Genomic DNA, 8,570 nt, shown 5'->3' on the forward strand with positions numbered 1-8,570 from the left:
ACCCCATCTCATTCTCATGCTAGCCTCCAGCTTCAGACTGAATTATCCACCATCTTTCTGGCTCTCCAGCTTGGAAGCAGCATATCACAGGACTTCTCAGCCTCCATGATCATATGAGCCTATTCCAGTAGTATGTCTCCTGTTATATATCAACATAAAGCTCATTGGTTCTGTTTCTCTGGAGAATCCTGGCTTTTACACTGTGTGACTCAGTTGATGAAGTCACTAGTACCTGACCACAATAGAAAGGTCCTACCAATGTGAACAGTGGTGTGGGGATTTTTTTTATTCATTTATTTTCTGATACAGCTGAAGAAAGAGATCAAGGAGCTCTACATACTGCACCTGACCAACAAGCTAAGCTTACAAAGAGTCAAAGATAAAATCTAAGTACTATGTGTCAAAATGAAAATAAGCATAAAAACATCACAGGTAAGTAGAAAAGTGATTTCTTTCTAGGTGCGTTGATCCACTCTGGTAACTTGCTAGACAGTGGGGAGGGAGAAGGACAATGGCTCACATGGAACAGTGGAATTGGTTCTGCTGTTCTTGGTGGTTTTCAGTCACTTAACTGCATTCCCAGCCAAGGCGACACCCAGACAGGAAAGAACAAAGAGGACATGCCTTTAAGAGATGAGAAGAGAATTCTCAAAATCTTTCATAAAGGAAATGATGACTTCTTTCTCTATAATATTTGTTTTACCTAGAGGTCTCTGGCAAAATTAAATGCCAAATATCACAATAATATAGTTTAAGGAATACATGTTTAAAATATCATTTTTTCATTAATAAAAGACATCTTGAAAGTTTTTAGGGACCATATAAATAATAAAACCAGCCTTCCTATTAGCCTCCCTGATGTTGAGGTCCAATTTCCTAAGCATAGCATTTTAAAAAGTAGAGCTGCAAGCATTTCTTCCTTTAAAAATTTTAGTCCGCCATTTGGTTTTCCTTTATCAAGTTTTTCTTTTTTTTTTTTAATTGCCAGAAGGTGTGTGTGCTTGCCAGGGAGAGAAGCGGGGAGGGGAGAGGGAGAGAAAGACAATGAAAGTACACCTATGGAGCATGGTCATACTCAAGTCCTTTTTCTTCTATTTCTCCATTATGTCAGGATTTAGAGTAAGCATGCATACATGCTCAGTGTATTTTTCTTAAGCCACTTGGCCTGGAATTTGAGTCATAGTCAGGATGTGAGATCCGACTCCCAAAACACAGCATTAACTGCCGTGCTATGTGGCTGGCCCTATCCACTACTTTTTTTAAGGACACATGGAATGGAGGAGATAAGATGAGGAAGTCAGTACTTAATGTGGAATCATTTGTCACATTTTTTGCACTGCTAAAACTTGCTAAAAATCAATGCCCTATTTTTTAGAAAGACCATGTTTCTCATAATGCAAAAACTAGGGCATGAAAGTAAAAGTTTTATTAAAATTATATTACCTAGTTAATATCTATGACTAGTTGGGAAAGAGAGGGCATATAGGGATTAAAGAATTCCTTCTCCATACTTCAGTTTCCTCATTTCTAAAATATAAATAAAGTAGCACACATTTATCTATCAGACAATATTCTGGGCCCTGTAAATGTATTATTTATGTAACTCTCATTAGGTAAATAATATTACCATTCTCATTTTACAGATAAGACAATGAAATGCAAAAATTAAAAGTCACATGTGTAATAAGTTGCAAAACCAGAATTCGAATCCTGGATTTTCTTAGCTATAGTGCTACATTTTGAAGTACTAAGAGGAAAAAAAAAAAAAAACACCAAAGGATGATATTGTACATTTATTATAGTTACATAAATTTTATGAAGATCTAAATATTTAAGACATCCCAAGAATTAAGCATTTTAAATTCCTTCATTCTCTCATCTACAAAAATTCCCAATAGAAATCAACATTGTTTTTCACAACTCTGTAATATTCTCTTGGGTTTTAAGAAATTCTGAGATGGAAATTAGTACTGACATAAGGATTTGTGACCAGATCAATGTGCAATTATGTTTTTGGTATGAAACTCTCCTTTGGGAAACTACAGTGCAATTATGTTTTTGGTATGAAACTCTCCTGGGGGAAACTGCCTTTAAATCCTCCTTAGAGATTCAGCTCCAGCTTATGGGTGACTGGTGATAAGTCACATTAGAAAGAGAAAGGAATCAGTGATGAGATGCAGTACCTTACAGAAGCATCTTTTGAAGAAGGAAGACCTGTTGCAGCTAATATGTCAAGATGTCTCAGGTCAAAAGGAGAATCAGATAATTCCTTTCTGATTTTCTGGTGATTGGACCAGTCGAGCATCAACTTGTCAGAAGAATCATTCTCACTATAGAATGTTTGTGTATTGTTTTTGTTCAAGATAAAAGTGATGGCGTGTTGAAGATGATCTTTTCAAACACATTCAATCACTATCATCAAAACTATCTTAACCTTGGGAACCAGCAGTTGGCATAATGGCTATGTTGCTGGACTCTCACATAGTCGACCGTGGTTCGCATCCCAGACCTGGTGGCTTAAAACTCACGCTGGGCGCGTGTGCGTGCGTGCCCAAGATCCCAAGAGGAGAATAGAGGAGAAGGGATTGCGGTGTGGCCATCCCCCCTGGGGGGTGATTTCTCGCTTTCTGTCTCTATGTCTCTGTCTGTCTGGTGAGTGCATGCGCCCAATAGCGAAAAGCCTCCCCCCCCCAAAAAAAAGAATTATATTAGTTGACTATTTATTTATTTATTTTAATTTGACCAGAGAGGGACAGAGTGAGAGAGATAGAGAGAGAGAGGGAAAGTAAGAAAGCAAGTGACCAGCTCTGGGACTCAAACGGAGATCGGCCATTCGGCCATGTGGGAGTCCTGCACTCTTAACCACCATGCCACCTGCTGTCCCGAGTCTGTTTTATTAATACTAGAGCTTAAGTTGTACCTGCTTTATTGACCCACCGTTCTGAAAGAGTTCACATTCCTGAAGAAAATGAACTACTTAGATTTTGTTGAAGAAAGAGTCCTAAGGAGGAGAAGGAGGTACTTGTCACAATAAGTTAAATTGCCTACAGCATCTTAAGTATTCATTCCATTTGTCTCCTCCAGAATTTTCCTACCTTCAAGCTTTATTATTTATTTATCTTGTGACTAATCCCAACATGCCTAAACCAGCCTTCTGAAGTATAGAACTTTTCTCTAGTTTCTTAATCTCTTTAAAAGTTCTTAGCTAATACATTGTGAGAATTTACTTATTATTATATTTGTGTGTTCGTGTGAGAAATTCCAAGGGACAAGTCAGCAATCAGATAGAGATATTTTGTCTAATGGAAGGTGAATAATAAGATACAACAAGACTATTTGAGAAAATAACAAAGAATAAACAAAATTTTACACATGAAATGATCATGGAATTTAAATTGGAAAAAACTATGAAAGTTTTTTTTTTTTTTGGAAAGGTTTTTGCAATAGGGCGCGTGCGCTCACCAGACAGACAGAGAGAGACATAGAGACAGAAAGCGAGAAATCAACCCCCAGGGGGTATGGCCACACCACAATCCTTTCTCCTCCATTCTCCTCTCGGGGTCTTGGGCACACAAGCACACGCGCCCGGCGTGAGTTTTAAGCCACCGGGTCCGGGACGCAAACCGCGGTCGACTACATGGGAGTCCAGTGACATAGCCATTATGTTAACTGCTGGTCCCAAAAAGTTTCTGATTTCACAGGATAAGATGAAAATTTTTGAGAGAGTTGTGATTTTTTTAAATCATTACGGTAAATCTTACTGATTAAACTAAATCTACTTAATTAAACATCTACTGGGTATTAAGCACAGTTTTGTATTATGAACAGTCACTACCATTTCCCATTCAACACAAACACACATACACACCTTATATATCAGTGGATAAATTAGTCACTCAATGATGCAAACAGTGTGATTAAATCACTAGTTTATGACAGAACAACAGAACTTTTAACTACTAAGAACAGGTTTTCTTTGATGATACAAGGATATGGTCAGAAGAATTGGTTCTCTCTTTATATTATCCACAGTCTTGAAACTGACTACATCTACAAGTTATGGTAGATAGAAGACTGTTAAGTTTCTATCTAGCCCTAATAAAGAATACCATAGTTTCACTCTTTAAGACTGGCATGTGGGAAATAGTGGGTCGTCAGGAAAGCCATGATGCTATTTTGCATTTCAAACATAGAAAAATATGTCATGACTTTTCAGATAACCCAATATTTATTAGAAATAAAATAAAAGGGGTGGGCAGCAAATGGCATAGTGGTTATGTTGTTGGACTTCCACATGGCTGACCACATGGTTTGAGTCCCAGACCTGCTGGCTTGAAAATTACACCAGGCGCGCGTGTGCATGTGTGTGTGTATTTGTGTGTGTGTGTGTGTGTGTGTACACACATGTCCAAAATCCGGGAAGAAAGAAGGAGAAGGAATTATGGCATGGTCATCCCTCTGGGGGGCTGATTTTTCACTTTCCCTCTCCTTGTCTCTGTCTCTTTCCAGCAAGTGTATGCCCCCTAAGGCAAAAAAAAATCTTTAAAAAAATAAAAGAATAGGGAAAACTTTGAGATCCATGAGTTAGAAGTCTGGCCTGAAATGATGTATGTCTCTTTCTCACTTCACAAATGGTTTGACTGCAATTAAAGTGATACAATAATTTAAGCCATTCATTCATAAATTTTCATTAAGCATTGACATCCTACAATGTGTCACACAGCAGGTAAGTTAACAGAGGATGTAATTTGACACCTAACATTCTTAGAATAACAGAGGGACAAGCAACACACAGTATTTGTTTCTTATAAATGAGGCTGTACTGGAACATAGCCACACCCCTTTGTTTATGAATATTATCTAGGACTTCTTTTGTGCTGCAGTAGCAGTGCTGAATCACTGTGACAGGGACCATATGCTCGCAGAACCAAAACTACTCACTTCCTGACCCTTTACAGAAAATGTTGCTGACCCCTGGAAGAAAAGATTCCAATGTATTATATGTTTTCTGTGTGCTTGTTTAAAATACATTTTGTAAGTAGAGCCTAAAAAATTTAAAGAAGAATTAGATGAGGCAGATAAAGGAAAAAGAAATTAAAGGAAAAAAACACGGTGAAGGTCCAAATTTTTGACTTGGCAATTAGACCAAGTATTATACCATTTACAAATACAGGGAAATGAGGGTGGGTAAACTTTTTTTGTGAGAGGGTAAAGGACAATGGAAATAAATACTTCAGTTTGGAAATAGCATTGTCTATTCACACCAGGTTTTCATTATAGGGCTTCTGAAGTCTGTTTCTTTGGGTTTAGCTTTGCGACCTTGTCAATTCTCATGTAAACACTATGGTGACATGATGTAGCGTGAAATAGTCCCTGTTGTAGAACCAGACTGCCTGGGTTTGAAATCTGTCTTCAGCCATACGAGGCTATGTGATGCAGGAAAAAAAAAAAAAAACCTTCTCTTTGCCTCAGTTTCCTCATCTTTCAAGTAAAATAACAATAATATCTGACTCAATGTGCTGTTATGAGATTAGCATGAGTTAATACTTGTACAACAGTTAAGAATGAAGTATTAATATACGTGTTGAACAAATAACAGAAAGCATTATACAGACCTGGCTTTAACACCAAGAAATGTTTTCACTGGTAAAGATAAAATTTAATTTGCAGTGAGGAAGAAAGGTTGGATTGCTTTTAGGTGCCCTGGTCAAGTGCAGATTAGAAATCAATCTCTAGTACTCTTAGAAGGTCCAGAGGCTGCTTCTCAGAAGGGTGGCTACTGACAGGCCTAGCCATGAACCTTGTGATCTTCCACTGGATTCTTGTATTTATTATGACACTGTGAGTCAATATCTGGAAATTATTTTAATAGGTGCTACTTGATTTGTTTCTATGAAAGACTTGGCCCCTGATGCTTACTCCCAGTAATTTTCTCATCTACCTTCTTAAGTAACTCTTACCCTGATTTTCCTGACAATCACTTCTTTTTTAAAATATCCTTACTGGGATCAGCAGTTAGCATAATGGCTATGTCGCTGGACTCCCATGTTGTCAACTGCGGTTTGAGTCCTGGACCTGGTGACTTAAACTCACGCCTGGTGCATGTGCAAGCGTGCCCAAGATCCCAAGAGGAGAATAGAGGAGAAGGGATTGCTGCATGGTCATCCCACTTTCTGTCTCTGTCTCTCTCTCTCTCTGTCTTTCTGGCGAGTGCATGTGCCCTATAGCAAAAATCTCTACAAAAATTATTTAATTTTATTTATTTATTCATTTATTTTTAATTTGGCAAAAATTTCTACAAAAATTATTTAACTTTTTCATTCATTTATTTTTAATTTGACAGAGAGAGAGAGAGAAAGTGAGAAAGCAAGCCACCGGGTCAGGGACTTGAACCATGGTCAGTCATGTGGGAATATCTACAGCCTTAACCACCATGCCACCTGCTGGTACCCATGACAATAACTTCTTTTTCTTTGTAATTTCACCTCCAAATCATGCCTACTTAAAGTGAATAGTTTAGTTTCATGTGCTTCCCAAACTACGCAAATGGAATTATTCCATATACATTCTTTAAAATTTTGCTTTTTTTCCCTCTATTATGTTTTTGAGATTTATCTATCCTGAGGGTGTGGCTCTGTTTATTCACGAATCACCATGGGATAGTCCTTTATATGGAAAGGACTATTCTAATAGGGATGGCAATTTAAATTTTTTTTCTGGTTTCCTGTTATTATAAACAGTGCTTCTATACATTGTTTTCCATTTTTTCTGTGAAAACATACATGCATTTCTGCAAGTACATTCATTGTCAAGAATGAGATTACATCATCACAGAGTTTAACTGTCTTTTATATATCAAGGCTAAACTGTTTTTCCAATGTGAAGGTACTGCCAACAGTACGAGAGTCCTTTCTGTACCACATCCTCATCAATACTTGCTCTTGTCCATCTTTATAATTATAGCCATTCTGACAGTTAGTATTTAATATTTAATTGTGGTAAAGTCTATATTTCCCTATGCTTCCTATAAGGCTGTAATGGATGGAGAATGGAATAGAGCGAGAAGGAGCTATATTTTTAGAACTGAAAGCATGATGCAATGCCTAGCAGAAAGCTAATGGGTAGTAAGAGGCTGAAATTAAGGAGAAAAAGGGAATGCGTGATGGAACAAAGGCTTGAGGAGATGTGACGAGAAGCCTGAAACTGGAGTAGAAGGACGGGCTGAGAGCAAGAAGACATCTTGCACTGTGATGGAAGTGAAACGGCGAGTTCAAGGGCAGGGCAGGGCATGGGAGTGAAGAGGTAAAGACATAAGATGAACCACAAAACGTCCTGACTTGAGTTTTTTTATTTTTAGGGAGTCATTTATTTGCTCAGAGTTGGTATAGAGGTAGATGATAGAGTCAGGTGAAATGAAATAGTTACTGAAAGAAACTGGAGTGAGAACTTAGTAGTTTTTATATCTAGTACATAATACAGCACTTACACAACTTGAAAGCATTCAGAGTAGAACTTATAAAATAGTAATAATAGTAATCAATCGTTAAAATATTTGTCTCTCTCGCTACACTGTAAATTCTTCAATGTGAGTGCTTTATCATTATTTCCTTTTGTATCTCCAAAGTCTACTATGATTTCTTTTCTCTAATAGATATGTGATATATTTTTGTTGAAAGAATAATATTTTTATAAGACAGGAAGTTTGTTATTGAACCTCTTTATAATTGTAGCCAATTTTATGGTTATACAGTAATACAATATTAATTGTGGCATATTCTGAATTCCCATGTACTTTCCAAAAGCTTGTGGTAGTTAGAGAAAGACATACCTGAGCGTTTCTCAAGAAGAGATGGGGAAATGTTACCAAGAATAGATTTGCTTGAGGTACTAAAGAGGCTCCTTAGAGAGAAATCTAAGCAACCAGAAGTTGGAACTGAGCTGAAAAGAGAATAATGTTCTTTAAGTCTCCACCAGAAGTAAAGCAATGGGAAAGGGTTGGACCCCTGGGAAAGTTCTGGGTTTGTGTTATAGGACTCCTTGATATGCTGCTGGTTCCCATCTTCTGCAGCTGCATGAGGCTGGGGGTAGATCACAGATTCGAGACACTGTGTGGGTGTTCTGTCTCTGTCCATCACTGTCTCTCTCACTCATGGAAAAAACAAAATCCATAAATTTTTTAAAAAGACCAGAAGGTGGCATAACGGTTGTGTCACTGGAATCCTGTGTAGCCAACCATGGCTCGAGTCCCAGATCTGGTGGCTTTAAACTCATGCCAGGAGTATGTGCATGCATGCCCAAAATCCCAAGAGGAAGATGAAGGAGAAAGGAATGCAGTATGGCCAATCGCCCCCCGGGGGGGGGGTGATTTCTTACTTTCTGTCTCTGTTTTTCTCTGTACTTCTGGTGAGTGTACGCACCCTATAGCAAAAATCTCTCTCTCAAAAAAAAAAAAAATGTAAAGCAGGGAACTGTCCCCTGTTGCATGAGAGAAGAGGCATGACAGATCACTGAAGGATCAGCATTTGATCATTTCATGATCATTTATAAATGCTGTTGGGCACAAGCAAAAT

The sequence above is a fragment of the Tupaia chinensis genome, unplaced genomic scaffold, assembly GCF_000334495.1.
Source record: "Tupaia chinensis unplaced genomic scaffold, TupChi_1.0 Scaffold000680_1, whole genome shotgun sequence".
NCBI lineage: Eukaryota > Metazoa > Chordata > Mammalia > Scandentia > Tupaiidae > Tupaia > Tupaia belangeri.